Source organism: Mugil cephalus, chromosome 3, assembly GCF_022458985.1.
Source record: "Mugil cephalus isolate CIBA_MC_2020 chromosome 3, CIBA_Mcephalus_1.1, whole genome shotgun sequence".
NCBI classification, from domain to species: domain Eukaryota; kingdom Metazoa; phylum Chordata; class Actinopteri; order Mugiliformes; family Mugilidae; genus Mugil; species Mugil cephalus.
The window spans coordinates 17565011-17586805 of NC_061772.1; the positions used below are offsets into that span (position 1 = coordinate 17565011).

Genomic DNA, 21795 nt, shown 5'->3' on the forward strand with positions numbered 1-21795 from the left:
GAGGCTTCATTCTATTGGAATAATTTTAAACTGAAATCACACTCTGGTCTACACCATTTCATTCCATGTTGAGAAAATCATTGCCAATTTGAATTGTGGTTGTGTCCCCAAAAGTCGATGATAGCTACCAAATTCAGTCCTTAGCCAAAAAAATGAAGAAAGTGGTAGGACTGTGGTAATCAGCTGGCAGCTGGAGTTTTGGAGATATATGGGCTTTACACATTTAGGGACAACAATTTCAGTTAAATTTCATCATTCAGTCATGATTGCTAAAGAACCAAGTACCTTTATTACCATAAGACATTCACATAATCTTCACCTTTACTCTGTGTTAAGTACTAATTAGCAGTGGTTAGCTTGCTAATTGGTACATCTTTGGTTCTTTTAATTTTTTAATTTATTTTTAACTGTATTGTCCTTATTGATACTAATCAAATATTATACAGTATAGATAACAGTGCTTCAGTGACAGTCTGACAAACCACACAGTGTGTTTAAATAACGATTAAATGTTCAGAAATAACTCAATACAACACATTCTGAAGAGTAACATTTGTAAAATACTATGTGTAGACACTGAAAGGTTATTTGATAATAAAGTATTTCAACATCAACTATAACAATTGCTTAATAAGTGTGATATTTTTGTAGCTTCTTTATAGTGGCAGCCCTAGGTTTGTTGGGGAGACGCAGGTGTGCTAACCTCCCAGTCTAAACCTGGTCCAAACTAGGCTCTGTCTATACTGTCTTGTTAAGTTGGTGCTAATTAAAGAATACTGTTGAACAGAAACTGTAACCTTCATGTTCCCCACAGCCCAGATAGTCTGGAGAATGCTACCATCCAGGAAGTGAACGTTATGTTTGTATGAGTGTTAGCTTTTAGCTAAAAAGACTTTTTTTGACTTGATAATCAATTTACATTAGTGTGATTCATTTTAGACTACAATGGCTATTTACTCACATTCACTGGATGGGTAACACCAGGACAAAGAAGCCAATATGTATTTAATTGTGACTTGGTTCAACCAACACAGCTAGAATTATGTGCCAGGGGCTTGAATCTGTTCAAAGAAAACTTTTGTTGTTTGACACAGTTTCAGACTTGATAATATTGAAAAATAGGTTTGGGCTATGTTTGGATTGTGATTATGTCAAATGCACTATGGCTACTGGGCTAGACAACTGAAATATCTGGTTAAAGTTAGGGAACATCAGTGAATGTGAGATCCAGAATCATTTAAGTGTACATAATACCTAAAGATGCGGCTGGGCAGGTTCCAGCACAACCATTCCAAGCAACAAGAAAACCTGCCCCCCTTAACTCCAGAACAGAAATCCATGCACTGCAGCAGAAGCAATACGACGTATCTTTTCACCAAACACATTTCAATTATAGCTTGAACGAAGAATCTTAACGTAATGCTTCCGGTTTCTAGGGACACAATTAGATCTTTAGAAAAAAGAAAAGCAAGTCCTCAATCCAAAGCACTTTTCCCCATAAATCCCGCTTTGTGTAAAAAGATGCTGTTCCCTCATTTGCACTGCAGTGCCCATCCAAGAGAGATGCTTGTTCAGCAAGAAGACGAGGCAGCAATTGGAGTGTGACATGCAGACAAGCAGACAAGGTGTAATCCATAGATAAACACTGACAAGGAGCAGGCAAACAGGAAGCCTGCAGGAGTAAAAGATGGCTGTACCTCTGTTACACAGTAGTGGCCAGCCAAGTCAAACAAACCACAACAGCTCCATTTACATTATGTTTTACATTCACTGTTTGATTGACATTGAGGGGCTTTTTCAAGGATAACAGACAAGTCTACCCTATGTGAGCAGCAAGGGCACATTTTATAATGGCAAACATATACATTATGGATTATAACACATTAGATACCACTAACTTGTTAGAAACTAAAAGAAAAAGGACAAAATGTACATATTTGTGTATTTGGTCTTTTGACTCTTCAACCAGTGGCCCTTGGTGTGTTACTGCCTCATTGATACCTCATTAAAATGTCATTAACATCCCATCCAATCAGTGAGCATGTGGGTTAATCGCAGAGAACAGTCCCTGTGGAGTCCCAGTTGAACTCTATGCTGCAGCTCGCCAAAATTGTGGTGGAGTTGCACTGTTCATAAATCTAACCAAGGAACGAGAAGAGATTAATAAGGGAAGTCAATTCCATTCTTTCAGGCTGGAATCTACTGTGATTTTCGAACAGCAGCCAGGTAAAAGCAGATTGTGCAATAATGAATTATCATTCAGTTCAGCTCTGTCTTCTCCCTCTGTCTCTTTTTGTCAAGACTTTAATAACAGATTTGTTTTCCCCAAGACGGCAGCCATTTTCATTCTGCACTAGCTGCGACTCTGACTGGATAAGCTAATCAGCTCTCGCCTCAGGGATTACATTCCTTATCATATCTCTGCCACCAGTCAGGTTAAGCATGCTGCCACATTGTAACTCTTTTTAATAAAGCTCCATTTTAAATCAAGATTTGGGTAAAGCCACCCACTCAGTTAATTGGTTTCTATTATATTAGGAGGGATTGTATGGCAGCCAAGTCAGTAGGACTGGCTTGGGCAGAAGTGCATGCAGCACTGCTGACTCACACATAGAAACCTCACAACTCTAATTTACAACATCATCGCAAAGCACTTGGAAACTACTTTTATGTATGTCTGATAAGTGCGAGGAGAGCACAGAGGGCTTGACTTTTTGTGGGTGTCATTACTTGGGTCAGGTTGACCGTGTAAATGGATGTTATCGCCTTGGCTGCCAACATCCGACCCACTGGATCAAACTGCAAACGGATGCCATTTGTGTAAAGGCTACACCGGTTGGAATTTCCCCCCAAAAAAGTCTGTGGATTAGAAAAGGCAGACCTTAGTGAGCGAATGGGCTCTCAAAATCGTCCAAATGCTTGTGTGACCTGATTAAGAGCGGTGGCTGGAAACGTTGTCACTGTTGAACTTCATTGAATTGGGGCCCTACAGTGTGCAACATTTTTGTTTTACTTTTTCCATTTTGACGTTTGTAGCTTAGCACCTGCACAATTTATGCTCGTGGGTGTGTTTGTGTATTTTTCGCTTCTTTGTCAAATGCTCATATATCCACAAAGTTTGATCATATTTTAAAATATGGAGTGCTTAATGGTAATGGCCAAAAATGCTCATTTTTGTCAACAAATCGTGGAACAGCGATTAAGTTTAGCTACAACAGGATGACATACATAAGTTGCATCGTGGTTAAGAAATGTCTGATGTTTGTATTATAATTCATATTGTTTGATATTTTTTTATACTGGCGTGAATCCACTCTGGGGGGTAAAATCTTATATGGTTTTGTCTGAGAACCACAACAAACAAAGCAGAGTATTATCTAGTGTTTCTTATGCTGTGTTGTCAGTTCACAGAGGAGCCATCGACACGACAGAATTTAGCCCAAAATTGACAAAAAACAACTTAATGTTTTATGTATTACCATCTTTACTTTAATGGTAGAAATGTTTGAATGTTCATGTCCATCCCTCCCCGTTTGTTCCTCGTTCAACTTCAGCAATGCCAGCTTAAATTCTTTGTTTTCCTAGGCACACTGTCCATTTTTTTCATTAAACAGTTGTGTTATTGATTTGTGTCAAGCGAGTGTCAAGTTTCAAATTTCAAAACGCGATTACACCATTCCACAGGCGCAAGGAGCAGTCCACCGTGTTGCTCGACTTTGCCGTTCCTCTGTGGTGTGAAGTGGGAGGAATAATCCAAACACCAAGAATTCCCTACATGAACGAAAAGATCCCTGTCACTGAGTGCCTGCTGAGTCACTTTCAGTGGTGAGCCAAGAGGAACGGCAGCAGAATTTAACGCAACGCAAAAAAAAAAAAAAACCTTCATAAACCACCATAAACCTTTATTAGGGTGTCATTAACTGAAAAGACTGTAAGTGCCAGAGATTGGCAGGTTTAGGGCAGTGTCACTGTGGCGGGCTGCAGCGCCTCAAAGTGAGTGAGAGATTTGACTTGACTGATGGATCTCAGGCAGCCATAGCTCTGCCCTACCTCCAACCATCACTGGTAACCCTCACTTCCTTTTCTCTGGAGAGTAGGAATAGTTTTCCCACAGCAGACATATACACCCAACCGCCAAACATTCAGCTCAATATATGCGCAATCCCCCTCTGCCATGTTGAAATCTAGTCACATGCTGTGAAGCCACGCACACCAGACTCTGGTAGTGGATGGGACCGTGACATTATCCATGATAGCGCATTTCAGACTTCCTTGAGCATAGGGCTTCGAACTGGATTTACAGTAGACAGCACTTCACTGGATCATAACTGCCTACAGAGACTTCAGTGCACATTTTTATAAAATGTAACAACACACTGCAGCAAGAAATGGTCTGCTTTGTGTATGCTCCCAAAGAATGTCTGTAGCCTGGCAGTGTTTGTTGACAGTAAAGGCACTACGTAGCAGGTTGAAGAAATGCTAATTAATATTAATAACCTGTATAATGCCAGTTGCAATGCTGCGTCAATTGTAATTTATCATATATCACACTGTATCATATTCAAAGCCACAGCAAGGATTTCACCAGTACTGACATCATGAGTCTGTATCCTTACAATGCAACCCAACCACACGGGATGGCCAACATTCTTCTTTTAAATTTATTTTAATCTTGAACAATCTTTTTGTTTTGTTTTTAAGAATTTAAAGAAAGTGTCAAAGAAAAAGACAAAATCAGACTTCAGGGTATTTTCAGAGCTAGATTTCTTTCCAATTTGGGGAGTAATCCATATAATACAGTAAAAATGTTCATGTTCACAGGGCAATCAAGACAAAGCAACTGAGAAACTTGCAAACAGTGACCGGCTGTAATTTCGCGGGAGTCGTTGAAATGAGCTAAAACTTCTACCGAGGCACCATCAACAGCATTCTGTCAAGCAGCATCACTGTCTGGTTTGAAAATCAAACAGTTTCTGATATAAAGACCCTGCAGAGAGCAGGAACAGCAGAGAAGCTCAACAGGTTGGAGGTGCACCAGGAAAACGTCCAGCATCAACCTCTCCCACCCCACCTTTTTCTCCCTTCTGCCATCAGGTAAACGGTCCCAAAGCATCAGGGTCAGACTACCCCGACTCAGCAACAGGTTTCTTCCCCAGATCATCAGAACTCTGAACACACTCTCTATTCTCCCTGCTGCCAAAGGCTCACTATCACATCAACACGCACGTACACAACCCATTCTCACACAACTAACAAACTCCCACACAATGCACGAGTCACTTTCATCCAAGATGGACACCTGCACGACAAATAAGCACGGCTATTTGTGCATGTTTTTCTCCACATGCATCTGTGGCAATTTAAAATCTTTATCACTGTCATCAGTAAAAATTCAAGCAAAAATAATGCGCGTTTTGCATTTACGACAATAATGATTGTGGACTCTACAATTAGCCTGTACAGCTGTATCTACCAGCGACAGTATCCATTCATTAACTCCTTCGCTGCATAGTTAAAAGTTCTGCAGGTAGATTCTTTATATCTTCTGTTTAGAAAGTCTTTCTGTATTCTGTGTCGTAACATGTTGCAGTGTGTCTTTTCAGCATATATGTAGCACAGCGGGACTGGGAGAAATCTTGAATTCCAGGACCTCAGGAAACAATCACATCAGTGGTTGATGATAGACAGTGAGTGTGGGCCCTGGCAGGTTTATGTGTTGTGTATGTGAATAACACGTGTAGTTAATTGGAGCATACAGGCTATGCTCAGGTATGTATGACGAGAAAATGCTATCCAGTAAACTAAGATGCATCTAGTAAATTACCATAAAGTAGTCATATTGGTCCATGGGTAACTTTTGTTCACACTGCAAATGAACCTCTTTAACTGTGCTCCACTTGCTTGAGTGCAATTGCTGTGTACATAGCGTCCCAAACATACCAATAAACACTACTGTTTTCGGAACAAAGACTTAGGAGTGAAAGCACCCTCAAACTACACTTCGACTGGTGTTCTGCATACCCAAGAGAAGGTAAATTAGACATACTTGCACTGAAATGTAGATCAGGTAACTAAAACTATCAGTATCAGCCTTGCATGGATCTCTAGGGGAAATAATCCAGCATGAGTCTTCTGTCGTCTTTCTGTAGGGCTTCTAAAAACAGGAAGGTGTAAAAAACAAAAACACTCTCTACTGGACATAAACGAAGAAAAAAAACTGGAATAATAAAATTATGTAACTTTACATGAGGTAAAATAGACAAGGGGGCTAGTGTTATTTTGTCAAAGTTGGTCACAAACACATTCTTTTTGACACAAAAGGTTGTCGTTATAGTAATGGTCCAATTCCAGCTGTTGGGAGTTACTGGAATATTTGTAACACTGCCAACACCTCTCTGCAGAAAGAGAATTCTGGCTTGTCTGCTGCACATATGCTCGGTGCTGAGGCATTTCAGGAACTGGATAACCAGGATGACAGTTCGTGGACTTTCAGACAGAGCTGTCCTTGGCTGTATTTTTGTTTGTGCAGATAAGTAAAAGAGGGTTATATGGAGGGATGGTTGCTATAAAATAAAGGGGCTAACAGGGCTAAGCACTCAAGCTAACACAAAAAAAGGTGAGAAAGTCCACTTTCATTCATTTCATTCTTGTAAGTGATTGACAGGTGTCTCGTCACGCCCCCGTCATTCACTGATTATTTGGGCTAAATCCAGTCAGCCCTCAGGCCGCTGGCCACTGGTCAAAAGTGCTGCTGGTGCCGGAGTGGGTTGAGGGAGAAGAAGTTCAGCTATGGCGGTTGTTAGCATAAAGAGGTTGATTACTTGACTTCTAATCCATTTTTCCTCAAAGCCTTTGGAGAAAAAGTTGGAAGTTAAGAGACTGAGATCACGTTGGCAAATGATGTTCAAATAGCTCAAAGGGACGTTTTGCGTTTCTTCATTTGGAAGAAAGGACTAGCAAGTGTAGCAAAGAATTCACTTTTCTCTTTAATGTGATTTTTGGTTGAGATACAGCATGGACCCAACAAGAAATTGTGGATTTGAAACATTTTTCGCATAAAATTAGAAAACAGTAATGCAGTGCAAAGCACCGGAAACAGTGCTGACACAGCCTTGCTGATTTAGAAATACAGTGGTTAGTGACACCGAGATTGAAGTTCAAATCCCACTTAGGGATCATATCATGTTATACAGATGCTTTGACGGTTTTTCCCCCTGTAGAGCAGTGTTGGTTATCATGGATTCAGTAAGTGAGGATTCTCAGATAGAGCTGCATAATTAGAGTTTTTCCATTTTTTGTGAATATTTCTCAGTAGTTGCACTTTATTTCACATATTTTACATGAAAGCACCGAGTGTTAAGAACAGCTGTTACTGAAATGTTCTGAGTGTCATGTCAGCCTTGTGATTAATGCTTGACTTTTTTTTTTTTTTTTTTTAAATAGAACAACAACATAGCTAAAGCTAGATATTTTGAGTCTCTTTGAAACCACTTCACAGTAGTTGGATTTTTTTATTTTGTGTGCACAAAAGCTCTGTTGAGTCTGTATAAAAAAAAAAAAAAATAAAAAAAAAGGCCGAAGTTACTGAAGCGAAGAGGTGTGGTTAGAATTAAAATGCAACTAAATGAGAGTTAAAGGGAATAGATCCCTCTCTAGCATCGTCACTTTGTGGTCGTGGTACCTGTAATGTTACTCTTTGTATTGTATGTGAGGTCTCTTTTGCTGCCGTGTTAACTATTTGATCGGTATCATGTATTTGTTAGCCCACCACCAAATTTCACCAATAGCCACCACTAGTTGTACATATGCAGTATATATTATATCTTCTGTTGTTACATATAATAATAATATCATGACCATATAGCTGCACGCATTCATACTAAAACTAATCTTATGTTTTAAAGTAGGCCTTTTTAAACAGCTTAACTGCTTTATAATGTTTGACGTAACACAGTGCAGCTCGCAATTTGCCTGTATTAGTTTGACCTCACCTCTTTGATTACTTTGTTCGACAACAACATCAAGCAAAAATTTAATTAACATTTTTTTTTTTTAAAAAAAGACTCAGAAACTTGCTGATCATGGTGGCATATTTTCCTCCAATATTAGAAATTTGAAGCTAAAACATCTAAAAGTTAGAGTACTGGATTTATGCCCTTGACATTTGGGAACAGAAATGATATAATAGCTTTCCTCTGTTTCCTCTGGGTTTGAAAGCGGGAAATGATTGCCAACTCCTTTGAATTTTCAACTAATTCAGTACAATTAATTAGCGTGCAAAAACAGTAATAAAACTCTATGTAAGTTGTGGTTTTTTTTCTGAAGGACTATAGTTCTGTCTTTAAATGTGGAGACTTCAGAGGGAGGTTTAGTCTTTATCTTACATGTATAATAATCTGAACATAAGGATCATTGTGCTCATTATGTCTACAAAAAAATACAGAGTCTGTCATGCCATTTTTGCAAAGCAGCCCAGAACAGACAGTAAAAACAACAGCTCTGCACATCCAGACACATCCAGGTCTTTTACATTCTTGCTCCCATTATAGGTTCTCTTACTCAATCAGCAGGGTGGTTGATTCTCCACACAGGACATTTAATTCACAGACATCCAGACGATCAGCTCAGTAACAATGGAAATAGTAAAGTGACTGATATTTCAGCATAATCTGTACTTTAAAACACTTTAAGACAAAGTTGTCACAATTAACCTGTTTTTTGTCTTTTCTAAAAACCCTAGAAGTCTGCACAGTATGATCATTTCTGTGGATAAATTGCCCCAGACATTTTCTGATTCTCTTTTTAATTTCCAATTATTGCTTTGCTCGATACCTTGATGGAAGGAACACAATATAATACTTTGTAACTCATTAGAATCACAATGGATCAATTTGTACCATTTTGCGTTTGTTTTTTTTTGTTTTGTTTTTTTTTAAATGCAGCAGATCTGTCTGGTCACAAACATGAAAGAAAGGTGATTCATGAAAAACTGCCATCTGCCCCTTTGGCGCTTTAGTCAGGCGGTATATTACTGCTATTTCTGAAATTGTCGCTAAGCATGACAGATTCCTCAGGGACGTGTGAGTTTCCCACCACCTCCTCACTTAAAATCCTGAGCTGCGCCGATGACAATTCTGACAGCCGTCACGTCTGCAACAAACTCTGAAACCAGCACAGAAGTCGGCCTGCTACGGGGTAAATGTGCTGATCTGGAATAAAAGAAAACATGTTATTGGATTGTTAAACATTTTAGAAATGAACTGAAGTTCCAGCTGCACGACTAATACTCACAATGGCAGCTTCCTCAATTCTTTGTCTTTTTTAAAGTGCTTTACATCACAGAATGGAAATAATGGATTTGGCTAGAGACAGTTACTTTGACTATGTTGCAGAGTTCCTATAGAAAAAGTAATGGATTAATCACAGAGAGGATTTCAAGCATGCAAGAAAACTTGTTTGCAAGTGGTGAAATCTAAGTATATTTGCCCTCATACTATTCTTCAATGCAGTTTTTGGGTGTTTGCTCTTGATTAATTTCCAAGATGGCAGGGCGAGTAGTCGCAGCGGCCCAGCGCTCTCCTTCAGTTAGCTGCAGTTCCTTACTGAGAACCGCTTACTCTTGAGCTGAACTCATTACATTAAAATGGAAATGGACCGGCTGGGCTCCAGGGGGATTCGACTCTTTCCCGGAGATAATAGATGATACATTGATACGCAGACAGAGAATGACTGAACAACAACCGACCGAAAGGGAACCACGCTGCAAGAGACAGCAGAGGCGGAGCAAGCTAGCCGGCAATCTGAGCCAGGTATGCCTGGCTCCTCACGAACCAGAATCCCCAGTGTTTTTATTACCAGTGTCCGTTGCCTGGTAAATAAAATGGACGGAATCAAATTGTCAAAAGGCAGATGGACGGTTGCATAACAATAATTACAGAGACACGGCAACATGACAACATTCCAGCTGTTGAGCTATCTGACCGCACAATCTACCGGTCAGACTGAACTTCAGACGCCGGTAAGAAGAGAGCGGGGGGTATGTCCAGACACAGTTATTGAGAGACACTGTTGTGCACACCTTGATTTGCTTTTGCTCAAGTGCAGACCTTTCCATCTGCCCAGAGAAACCAGCGCTGTGATTGTTCCTGTTGAGTATATCTGTCTGAGAGCTAAAGTAGCAACTAGCAGGCTATATGTTAGCACCAACAAAACAAACACCCTGACGGCTTCTTCATTGCAGCTCGAGTCCGGAGCCAATCTGAAGTTGGTCCTTCCCAAAAAAATCTTTAACAATAGCAGCAGCCATCGAGTCTAAGGAAGTAATGGTCTTTTCTTACACTAAATATGGATTAACTAACTGGTCGTTCACAACCAAAGCTTCACTCAATCAAACTGATTCACTCTACAAAATCGCACTTAAAGTATTAGACCAAAAACAGAAACATATCACCACTGCCACATAGTTCAGAAATATGGTCTTAGTTTTGATAATTTCACAGAGTCTAAGTATGCATGTGCAATATAGAAAATTCTGAAAGGATTAGCACGACCCCCAATGTGTGTTTATGTTAAGCAGAATGAAAACATCGACTACACGACTAGGGCAACGACAAGAGGTGCTGCTCAGGCGTACCTTGTGTGGGCAGACAATACTTTCAGTTCCAGGTAGCTGCATCTGGAATAATTTACCCTCCATGATACACGACTGTAATACCTACCATATGCCACTTCAAAACAAATCTAAAGAAATGAGTAAAAAGTAAACAAATTTGTAATGTTAATGTGCAATATATATAATTATTATTATTATTATTATTTATCTCTCTTCTGTTTCAGTACTTTTTTGTTTACCATGTACTTTCCAATATAACTGACAGCACTTGGATATGAGCTCTACAGCACTCTAACTTTAATCTTTATTGTTCTCCATTACTCCAGCACTTCAACACCCACTGTCCTTACATCTACTACTGTTAGAAACCACAATTGATCATTACTACAACAAGAACTGTGTACTGGAAAAGGCATTACTGCAGGCTCACACTCCATCTACACACCCCATACAGCCCCTTCCCTTCGTTCACTTGTTACTCCATAACATCCAGAAACAAGGCGTAAAGCTTACACGAACTTAAGGCACTGGAGGCAAGACGGTGCGTGCATGTCACTGTTATGTGTCGCAGGGCGACTTCATAATGTGACAACAAGATTATGTGTTTTAGTGTATTTTATATTGTTATTGCATATTTTATGTATTCCATAGTTCTTTTAGGAACTATGCTGACTAACTCAGTAAATCAGCCCTTGGCTGCAATTGGATGCATCTACATTTTCTTTTTTTTTCTTTCTCGAAAGGATATTGATGTACATTGTTCCTGCTTAAATAAATAAACACAAACAGAAAGTCTTCACCAACAAAGCCCGACCCTGATTTCCACAACATGGGAACTTTCTGTAATGATAAAGAAAGTTGGAAAATGTTGAAAAAAATTACCCTTTTTATCCTGCACCCATCCCACAATTTAATTCCTATCCAGACATTGTGGGAGTTGCCACGCCTAAGTTCATCCTATACTTTCCCTTTAAATTTTATTTTAGCCTGCTTTATTTCATTCTTCATCAGACTTTGGCTGGTGAATGCCTCCGTGATGGAAAGCTAGGTTTTTCTGATTTAGATTGTTCTTAAGGGATTTAGTGACCAAGGTTTATTATTTGGGTACTGCAGTTGTTCTGGGGATGATCATTTGTTTTACAAAAGGAACTGTATCCAGATATAATGGCCGTCAGCTCATCTAAATCAGTGCAAGTGTCTTTGAAAACATCCCAGTTAGTGTTGTTAAAACATCCATTCAGCTGGTGAACTGCACCCTCTGTCCACACATCAACCTCTTTGAATTTAACTTTCCTCTTTTAAGGGCCGGTTGATAGACCGGTGCTAGAAAGTTGCAATTATGGTCAGAAGAGCCAAGTGGCGCAATTGAATACTCATATGATTCATATTCCCCTTTTTATATACCATAGCACTACCTTACCATGTCTTGTTGGACAGGCTACAGACTGGTAAAGGTGACCTAGAGGCTTTTGTATGACTGCAAATATTAAAATCCCCAAGTATAAAGTGTGGGGTATCAGGGGAAATGCTTTGGAAACAGTGTTTTGGAAGTTTAATAGTGGACGTTGCATCCTTAATCTTAGCTTTAGGATGACTATAAACCACTCCCGTGGTAAGTGAAATGGGCACAGTGACAAAAAGACTCCCGTATTTGAACAGCGGGGATTGATATACGAGCACATGCCCCCTCCCTGTGCTTTGCCAGTCAGCTCACATAGTGTCACATATGTTGACCAAAACCATCAGTGCTATACACCTGACTTGAATCGTGTTCCATTAGCCAGGTTTCAGTCAGTGCAATCACACCAGAATTTTATACTTCAGTGCACACATCTGAAGCTCGTGAATTTTGTTCCTCAGTGACTGTGGGTTTCCAAGCATAGTAGAGGAAAGGGGCAGGTCACTTCTGTCACACCCCTACCCTCTGTCCACACCTCCTCCCTTGTACCACTGTTGGCTGTCTGTCAGCCGGTCTGTGTAGCTTCACTCCTCCTCCTGCTGCTCCTCCCCGCCCATGTTTCCTCATTCGTACCGCAGCATGTTGTTCCGCAAGTCCACATCCACCTTTAGGTATCTCTGGTGGAATGCCAACAGGTCAAATCAAAGTGAAAGAGTAATTGTCGCATTGGACAAGGGAATCACAGCTGAATGAAAGCCTCTGGTGCTGGATGCCTTGTTTCCCGAGAGCAATCAAATCCAAATACAAGACAAAATCCATGATCACTTCACTTAGTTAAAAAACTTTCTTCTTTAGCAGTAATTAAACTTACAGTGTTTCACATGGCTGCTATTGACACACAAATGGCTGTCTGACATTCACTGACATAATGTATTTCCTAGCACCTTACTCTAAGGCTAACCATCTCAACTAAGTCCTTTATTCCAACCCTTACCATAAAACCTAATCTAATTGGACCAGGCATACTATACGAACTCACCGGGCTCACTGATTTCATCAAAACATCCCACCTCACTTCACAAACCCACAATAAAACACACACCAATATCACATAATGGGTGCATAATACAATCTTCATTCTACAAGAATGCTACAAAACCACTATAATTTCAATAGGCACCTTCTCCTACAGCCCCCTAGCACTACAAATAGCCACTGGTTGGGTCCAGAAACGGTGCGGCCCCAGACTTACACCAAGCACACTCTGAGAGTCAGAAAAATTCCTACAACCACCCCAGGCATCAATCAGCAGTGAAGAACCAACAAGGAAGAAAGTAACCACAACCAGCAACTTACCAACCATCCACCCCCTCACCCTTTAGGGACCGCACCGCCTGAATATCCTCAACCTCGGCACCTTTCACATTCCATCTGCCCCACAACCATCCCTCCTGGAGAAGGGACTCACCTTCATTCCAAGTCCCACCAAATTTGACCATAAGGAAATATTGGGTCCGTAACCCATGAGGTTCCTCATGGAACTTGGTCATAACCTTAATATTCTTAAACCCATGATAAAGGCTCAAAAATTGTCATTGTGATCTGCCACCATTGCCTTCTAGAAGCTAATAGCCAACTCAATGACATGACCCATTATAAAACATTGGACAACACCATTCAACCACAGTCATAATTCAAACTTAATGTGGATACCCACTACAACAAAACATACATTAACGCCAAACAGAAAGATTACCTCTCTGGACCAGACAACCCATGTCCCCACTATTTTAGCTCCTTTGACCATTCCCTTTGAGGTTCCTCCTGGAAGACCCATTGTTTCAGATTGTAACAGCACCTCTTACAATACTGCACAATACATCAACCACTTCCTGGGACCTCTCTCCACCGGACAATTCCTCAGTTTACCATCGCACCATCTCAGCATTCAGGAGAAATTGCAATGCACAAAGTATACTCATAGAGTCAGTGACAATTAAAACACACACATACCCCCAAATCATCCAAACCCAGACTGGAGTACAGGCCGGAAACAGCTGTTTGTTTTGTTTTGTTAGTTTTTTGAAAAATGCACCTGAGATCAGCTGCTAGTGCTGTCCATATCCCCTGAGCTTCCCGGAGTGAGGCCTGAGATTCCCGCTGAATTTCAGAGGAAGTGGTGGAGATGCCGGGCTGGAACTGAAAGTGAAAGAGCAGAGTAGGAGGTTCAGGTCAGCAGTGCCATCTGGGGAACGTGAGGTCTTTGACAGAAAAATTGATGGATTGCGTGTGCTTGTTGGGAGGAGTACTTTGTGTTTTGAGGAGACCTGGGTGCATACGGACCACAATGCGTCTGTGCCCAGCTTCGGGACACAGCAGGCGGTTGGTGACGCACTCCTGGGTGTTGGAGTTTACATCCCTCTTTCAGTGGACAAGGTAACACCAGGTGACACAGTCCGTGCCACTATTGCTACGCATCTGACTAAACAACTGGATCCCCTTGACACTGTTTTGACAAAATTTTGTACTTTTCTTCATATAGCCAATTCTGAAAAATTTATTTATTTATTTATTTTACTAGCTAATAATTTTTATTTTTTTTTTTATGTATTTTCATTGAATCTTATTTTATCTTTCTTTTGCTCTTTTACTTATCTTGTAATACTTGTGTTTTTTAAGAGTGTTACTTTTATGTGCAACTAAGCTACTGTGACCAAGTAATTTCCCTCGTGGATCATTAAAGTCTGTCTAAGTCTAAGGATTCATTGGCTGGAAATAATGGAATGGATCTTATGAAAAAGCAATCAGATGAATTCACCTCCATTTGTTAAGATGGCGCAGTATTGACTAGTAGTACAAACCCAAGGCCTCTCTCTTTATTTTCTTTTTCTCTGTATGTTCTCTCTGTGGCATTTGCTTTCCTTTTACATATTTATTTATATTTTTAAATAATGTATTATTCACCCTATTTAATATTACTTAATTATTTATATAGTATTATTATTATTATTATTCACACAGGATCCTCCTCAAGTTTGGTTTGTTTAAGTATGACTTTTACTTGGTGAAACTAACATTGTAATAGCTAGTAACAGCGAGCCTTGCGTTTTCTGCTTTAGCACTCTTCTATTAATAGTAGATGCATGTATCACCTTTTAGAATTTTTTTTTTTTTTTTTTTTTTTTTTTTTTGCATGAGGAGGAACCATGCATCATCCCATTTTTATATAAATGTTCTACTCTCTTTCCTAGTTAAACTGCCCACAGAGAGAATAATGGCCTGGAGCTTCTCCTATGGGGACTATATTATGGTACTGATTGGATCCCGTTTTAATTTTCTGGCACACCACGAGAACCGACAGTTCAATAAAACCATACAGATGAATTTTACGTGTTTTTACTAACCTTTGGGGTTTTTATTATTGACAGTATTTGTGTTATATTGCATGGTTTGATGTCTTTAAGGACATGTTTTATGTAGCACATATTATTCTTTTTTTTTTTTAATTGACAGGTTAGCACTTTTTACCAAGCACTTATTGTTTATTCTTATTTACATTTACATAATTTTAGTGCACCTTTTATTCAAACCAAACAGCTATGCCTTACCAAGTTTTAATCAATGATTTTAATCAACAAGATCTAGTTAGCAGTTCCCCAGAGTGACCACTTTACAGGGACACGGGGTGACCATGGGACTTTGATAATTGACTTATGTCCATTGCTCCTTCTGCCACATGGTCCACCCACACTCCACAGGCACATTAAATAAGGTCAATAGGCTATGACCAGATTAGTAGGCCAGTGCAAACGTGAAGGATAGACCCTCTAACCACTACCCCAACCTTAACCTAATTGTAATCTTTACCCAAAAACCAAGTCTTAACCCTCAAATAGTCACAAGAAGTGAGGACTGGTTTAAACGTCCTCACTCCAGTGGTTGAAAACTCAAACTGGTCCTCCATACACACAGACTCATACACCAATGGCAGAAACAGCCATGAAAGTTGTTCGCCTGCCATTTCAAGCAACTTCAGATTCACTGTTTTGCCCAAGGACACTTCAGTTGGCTGGGGATCTAACTGCCGATCTGGCAATTAGTGGAAAACCTGCTTTACCACCTAAGCCCCAGCTGCTATTCAGCTAATAACAGTTTGCTAATTTCACTCTAGTGTTTTTTTGTTTTTGTTTTTTTTTCCCCAATGCAAGGCAATGGAGTATTTCGTAATATTGTAGTTAAGTAAGTGGCCTTAGTACCTTTTCTTCCACTGGCTTCTCCTTTGTGAGGCCGTTGGTGGTGCATTAATTCCTAGTAATTCTGATTAACCTTGTGCTGCAGTTCCTGTGCACCTGTGCAGAGGAAGAAGCAAATAAAAACCTTTATCTACAAAAATAAACATTTTAAAATCTCAAAGGCAGATTTGAGAAAGGACTCAGCATTAGAACATTAAAAAAAAAAAAAGGTAGGAGTGAACATATCTGACATCAGCTTTCCATACACAATGTGCATTGTTCAAGCACACATTATTTGTTTAGCTTCTGATATTTGTTTTTATGCACAGCATCTTAATTGTTGCTAAGGCCTCTGTCAGGAGGGGTGACATTGAGCCCAGGAACACCCAAGCTCTGCAGCTGATGCCTGAGGCAGAGCTGGCATACAGAGCAGTAGGCCTAGTCTTCATCACAGTAACAGTCAAGGTTCCTCCTCGGTTCTTTGATGTGGGCGGCTCTGAATAAGCATGTGGGTGGACTGGAAATATGTTCATTAATCTGTGCACAAATGACTCCAGCAAGCACTTTGATCTGGAAAGAGAGAGTGAGGCACAGTAGCGCAGGACAGAGGGAAGAGGATCTTCTCGATCATTAAAAAAAAAAAAAAGTTCACTTTGTTTTGTTTTTGGAAGTTTTAGTTGTCACTTTGCTTTTTACATTCAATTAACAGTGATATTTCAGTGCCTTGGATGCTTGGATGTTATGTACACTGTATAATGTATTCATATAAAGCCAAGACAAAGGATATTAAGTGACTTTGACTTTTGATATATTTGGGCTGATATTACACAACCAAAGTTCTAAACAACAGTGACATATATACATATGCACACACACGTACACTCACCAGCCCCTTTATTAGGTACACCTTGCTACTACAAGGTTGGACTCCCCTTTGCCTTAAGAACTGCCTTAATTCTTCGTGGCATACTTTCAACAAGGTGTTGGAAACATTCCTCTGAGATTCAGGTCCACATTGACATGATAGCATCACACAGTTGCTGCAGATTTGTCGGCTGCACATCTGTGATGTGAATCTCATGTTGCACCACGTTGCATGGTCAGCAAAAATACTCAGGTAGGCTGTGGCATTTAAACCATGCTCATTTTGGCCTAAAGTGTGCCAAGAAAATATCCCCCACACCATTACACCACCACCAGCAGCCTGAACTGTTGATACAAGGCAGGATGGATCCATGCTTTCACGTTGTTTACGCCAAATTCTGCCCCTGCCATCTGAATGTCACAGCTGAAATCGAGACTCGTCTGACCAGGCAACGTTTTTTCAATCTTCTATTGTCCACCCTAGAAAAGTCACTTAAATCCCCTTTTTTCTCCATTCTGATGCTTGGTTTGAACTTCAGCAAGTTGTCTCATCATCATTTCTACATGTCTAAATGCATTGAATTGCTGTCATGTGATTGGCTGATCAGCTATTTGTGTTAACAAGCAATTGAACATTAGACTTGACAAAGTGAAATTTGAATCTTTCTCTGCACGTGTAATAGTGATATCAGGTGTAAGATATAACGTAACATGTAAAGTCCTTCGTTAAAGAAATGATAGAATATTTAGGCATTGACCGTATTTGATCCATTTTGAAAGGGGCAGTGATTTGGTAATTTTTTAGCAAGCTAAGGGTTTTAGATAAACATAAACACATGCTGAATATAGAGAAATCAACAGTGTCTACAGTGGACGCAAGAAGGCAACCACAGTCCAGTATACTATTACATGCTTGGAAAAAAAATGAACAAAATCGGAAATAGCAGGTGTGAAACACAAGCCACTATGTGGTCCACGTAGACTGCTGTATTGATTAAAATAGAATCACATTTTTTTTTCAGCGAGAACACACTTGTGAGATAGACAGCTGAGAACACGTTCTGTTTAGACAAGCTGCCAGACTGGTTTAAATGATCTGCACTAAAGCAGAGCCATTAGCCATACGTTTCACACACGTCTGTCAACCTTGGAGTTATACGTTTGTATGAAGAGATTAAAAAATAACTATTAACACACATCACTTGCACATCATGGCAGCTCGCACCAGTTTAGGGATTAGGCTGTTCACTTTTTTCCCTTAGGCAGGAATCACTGTTAAAATATCCAATTGGTAAAACACCAAGGGAACCAGAATGGACATAGCAAGTGATGATCCAGTGGTTTAGATTGGAGTCTTGTCACCACATCTTAACAAACTGCAGACTCAAAAGCAATACATGCTCACATATTAGACTAGGTAAAATAAATACTTAATGAAGATTTACTTAAAATGGTAACAAAGTGCTGTCACGTAAATGTTAGGAGTCTAAAACTGAGTCCAAACTAAACAAGTGGACGGCGGTAGCAGCAAAAGATAGTTCAGAATAATCCAAAAAGCTAAAGAAAGTTAAAAAAAAAATAAATAAATAAATACCAAGAGCCAGAAAACACTAGGAATTGCCAACAAGGCACAGCGAGTGAATACAAGCAAGGAAACACAAACACTAAAAAACACTAACAGTCAAAGGATAAGGGAAGGGAGGCACAGGTGAGAGTACTGAGGGAGGAACATGCAAGAAGAAACCAATCCTACGTCACAAACAAGATATGAAACACCAGGGAAACTTTCAAAATAAAAACTGGAAACACAAGATCTCATGAAGAAGCAGAAAATGCAACAGACTTCATGATGGGTGCCATCTTTTCCTGCTAGAGTCAGGCCTGAAAGAGGGGGAGTGGCACCTGAAACCTGAATGTTATGGTCATTATGCACATTGTTAATTACAGCTAAAATTCCATGTAATGCATTCAAATTGACAAGCATGAAGAGAATTACAATGAACCAAACATTTAGTCACAGAAATAGCTTCAGACTATTTAATTACAGTTAACGACGACGACCAAAGAACACACCAGTGTAAAAGTGAACCAAAAACTCATCAAAGCAAGTTTGCAAAAGAAAAAAAGTGTGGGGAAAAAACTATGGAAAAAGGAAACTGTACTACCTACTCCACAAACAAATGACCACAAAAGTTCAGCAATTAGTTATAACGTAACTGAATCCAAACAATGAGAATGTGACTGAACGAACTAGACAACTGAACAGTTTTTGTTTTTCAGCTGTGAGTTCCAATTTAGTATAAATTTAGTTTACTACACAACCAACCGCACTGCACATGGAAGCACTGCACATGAGGTCGATAGCTCAGCAGCCACTTCTAACACTTTTAAGGTATTTTAAACAAGAAGGTGTACTTGTAAACCATGCTCTCACTCACTCACCAGTGAGGAGCATCACTGATGAAAGCTACTGATTCGGTCAGCGATAATGGTCAGTTCGCTTTGAGATTTTGCCGATAGACATATGTTTGTTTGAGTGCTGAAAGCATCTAATGTGGACTAAGAATAGCCAGGCAGCCTAACATGACATGGATGTCTTTAATAAGCTTTCACTATTTTATGACTGCTCAAGCTGGAGAGCTTCTGGGTTTACATAGAAAACTTCTGAAAGAGCCTCCCTACCAGTCCATCTGATAATTCTTAAATTTGAGAAAGTAAACCAAGAACCAGCACAGCTTGAATTGTATATTCAGCTGGGTAGGGTAGGGAGTAGGGACTATACATCTGCTGTGCCAGAAAAGTTTGGTCTGATTGTGTACGCCTAAAAACTGAACTTTGTTTTTTCATTTATCAACAGTCAGCAGAACACACCAAAAAGTGTAGTGGCCTACACTGAAAGCTTTGAGGATAAAAATCTACCTGACTGACCTTCAGTAAGGAAGCATTGTAGCCAACTTGCGGGGAAAAAAGGATCAAGCAGTCTTTTTGGACCGAAAGTCACAGGTCATTGTCTGCACCCTAGATCTGCAAGACGATATCCAACACAGAACTCAAAATCCTACAATAATATAACGTAAATCAATAGATAAAACTACGAGTTAGGCTGCCGCCAGACAAAGAGAGGCGCTGTGAAACAGAGAGAGAGAGAGAGAGAGATGTGACTTTGACAAGGAAAGACATAGAGAGAGGGAAGGGAGTGTCTGGCAACGCCTGTGTACCCTGAGCTCCAATTAGAGTAATGCTGAACTGAGCAGAGGTGCGTGTGTGTGTGTGTGTGTGTGTGTGTGTGTGTGTGTGTGTGATCAGGTGGAAACGAGGTCACACTCTCCTCCCTGAGATATTTACAATCCAGCATGAATGCCCTGACCAAAAAGTGGACGGTGGCGTTGGCCCAGAATAAAAAAGCATCCTCCTGATTTGGGGCCTGCTGACTTGACAAAATGAAAAAGTCCGTCTCTGTTCCTTCCCAATGTCAGAGAGCAGCAGGGCCTGGATCTATCATCACCTGAGTGTGGTAGATAATAAGAAGCCTCATCTGCCCTTTCCACATCCTGCAGATCATTATCATAATTCAGTATTAATCAGCGCCGCCTCCACTACTCAGCATCTGAGATCTAAAAACGTGATACAAAACTCTGACTTTGATTGTCTCCTCCTGCTTCCAGAGAAGGAGATGTAAACGGTTTTGGGGATGGAGAAGGTGCTGAAATATCCCAGGGATTGTGATCCCACTCCTGGTATGAAAAGGGAAGCCTTTGATGCAACGATGGAGTTGTGTTCTAATGAGGCTTGTTACACAGCGATCTGTCCCTGCCAGACTAGAGGTGGTATCACAGAGCAGCAGCCAGGCTGCTAAAAACACTCCTGCTGTTCTCGGTTTGTTCAGCCAGGCTCTATCACAGCCAGTCAGTGCTACACTTTGTGGCTGTACATCCACAGTTTAAATTATTCATCGACCAACAGCACCTTGCAAACAGAGACGGGATGCACATCAGCTGCTGTTAGCACTCAACATCTCTCATTCATTTAATGTGTAACCCTACAGTTTAACCTTGCAACAGCGATGTCCTGCCACGGAAAAGTATCATATACGTAACGTATACGTATGTACAGACACATGCAATCCACATACGGTCTTATCCAAACACCAATGAATCTCTGCCCTAATGATAATTATATATAAAACATAAATATTCAATTCATATTAAACCCTAGTATGTTCTGTCATGTCTAGTGTACCCCCCCCCCCTTCATTATACCTCACTGTTTACAAGCAATTGTGTAATGGTTATTTTCTGGTTAAAGGCTAGTTGTGCTGATAAGCAATGTACTTACATGTGTGTCCTTTTTTTGTTTGCTGTCTGTGGTACCACAATGGATGTGTGCAATACTAACGCACATAGAAACAAAGGACTTTTGTGAGGACACATTTGTGAGAGCTGAAGAATGCAACTTGGTAGGATGAAACAAATGCAAGGTTTGCTTGCAAGGTAGGAGGAGCTTTAAAATAGCTTTATTGTCTGTGTTTCAGTGTCATAAAAGAGACAGACACAGACACAGCTGAAACCAATCAGGGCAGAGCCCTCAAGGAGAAACCAATAAAGCAATCAAGGGAAAAGACAGGGAGTGAAGCAGGAAACCAAGGAGGAACTTACAAAATAAAACCTAAAACAAAATAAAACTATCCT

At 40.1% G+C, this 21795-nt stretch overlaps 1 long non-coding RNA gene across 1 annotated transcript; it reads right to left on the bottom strand.

The window, feature by feature from the left end:
* Window positions 1-8627: 8627 nt before the first annotated feature.
* On the bottom strand, window positions 8628-21575 carry LOC125005779. The gene is made up of 4 exons (XR_007112484.1): window positions 21443-21575; window positions 16268-16360; window positions 14107-14204; window positions 8628-9209 (listed from the first exon to the last, which is right to left on the bottom strand). It is a non-coding gene; the product is annotated as an uncharacterized LOC125005779 (long non-coding RNA).
* Window positions 21576-21795: the final 220 nt, after the last annotated feature.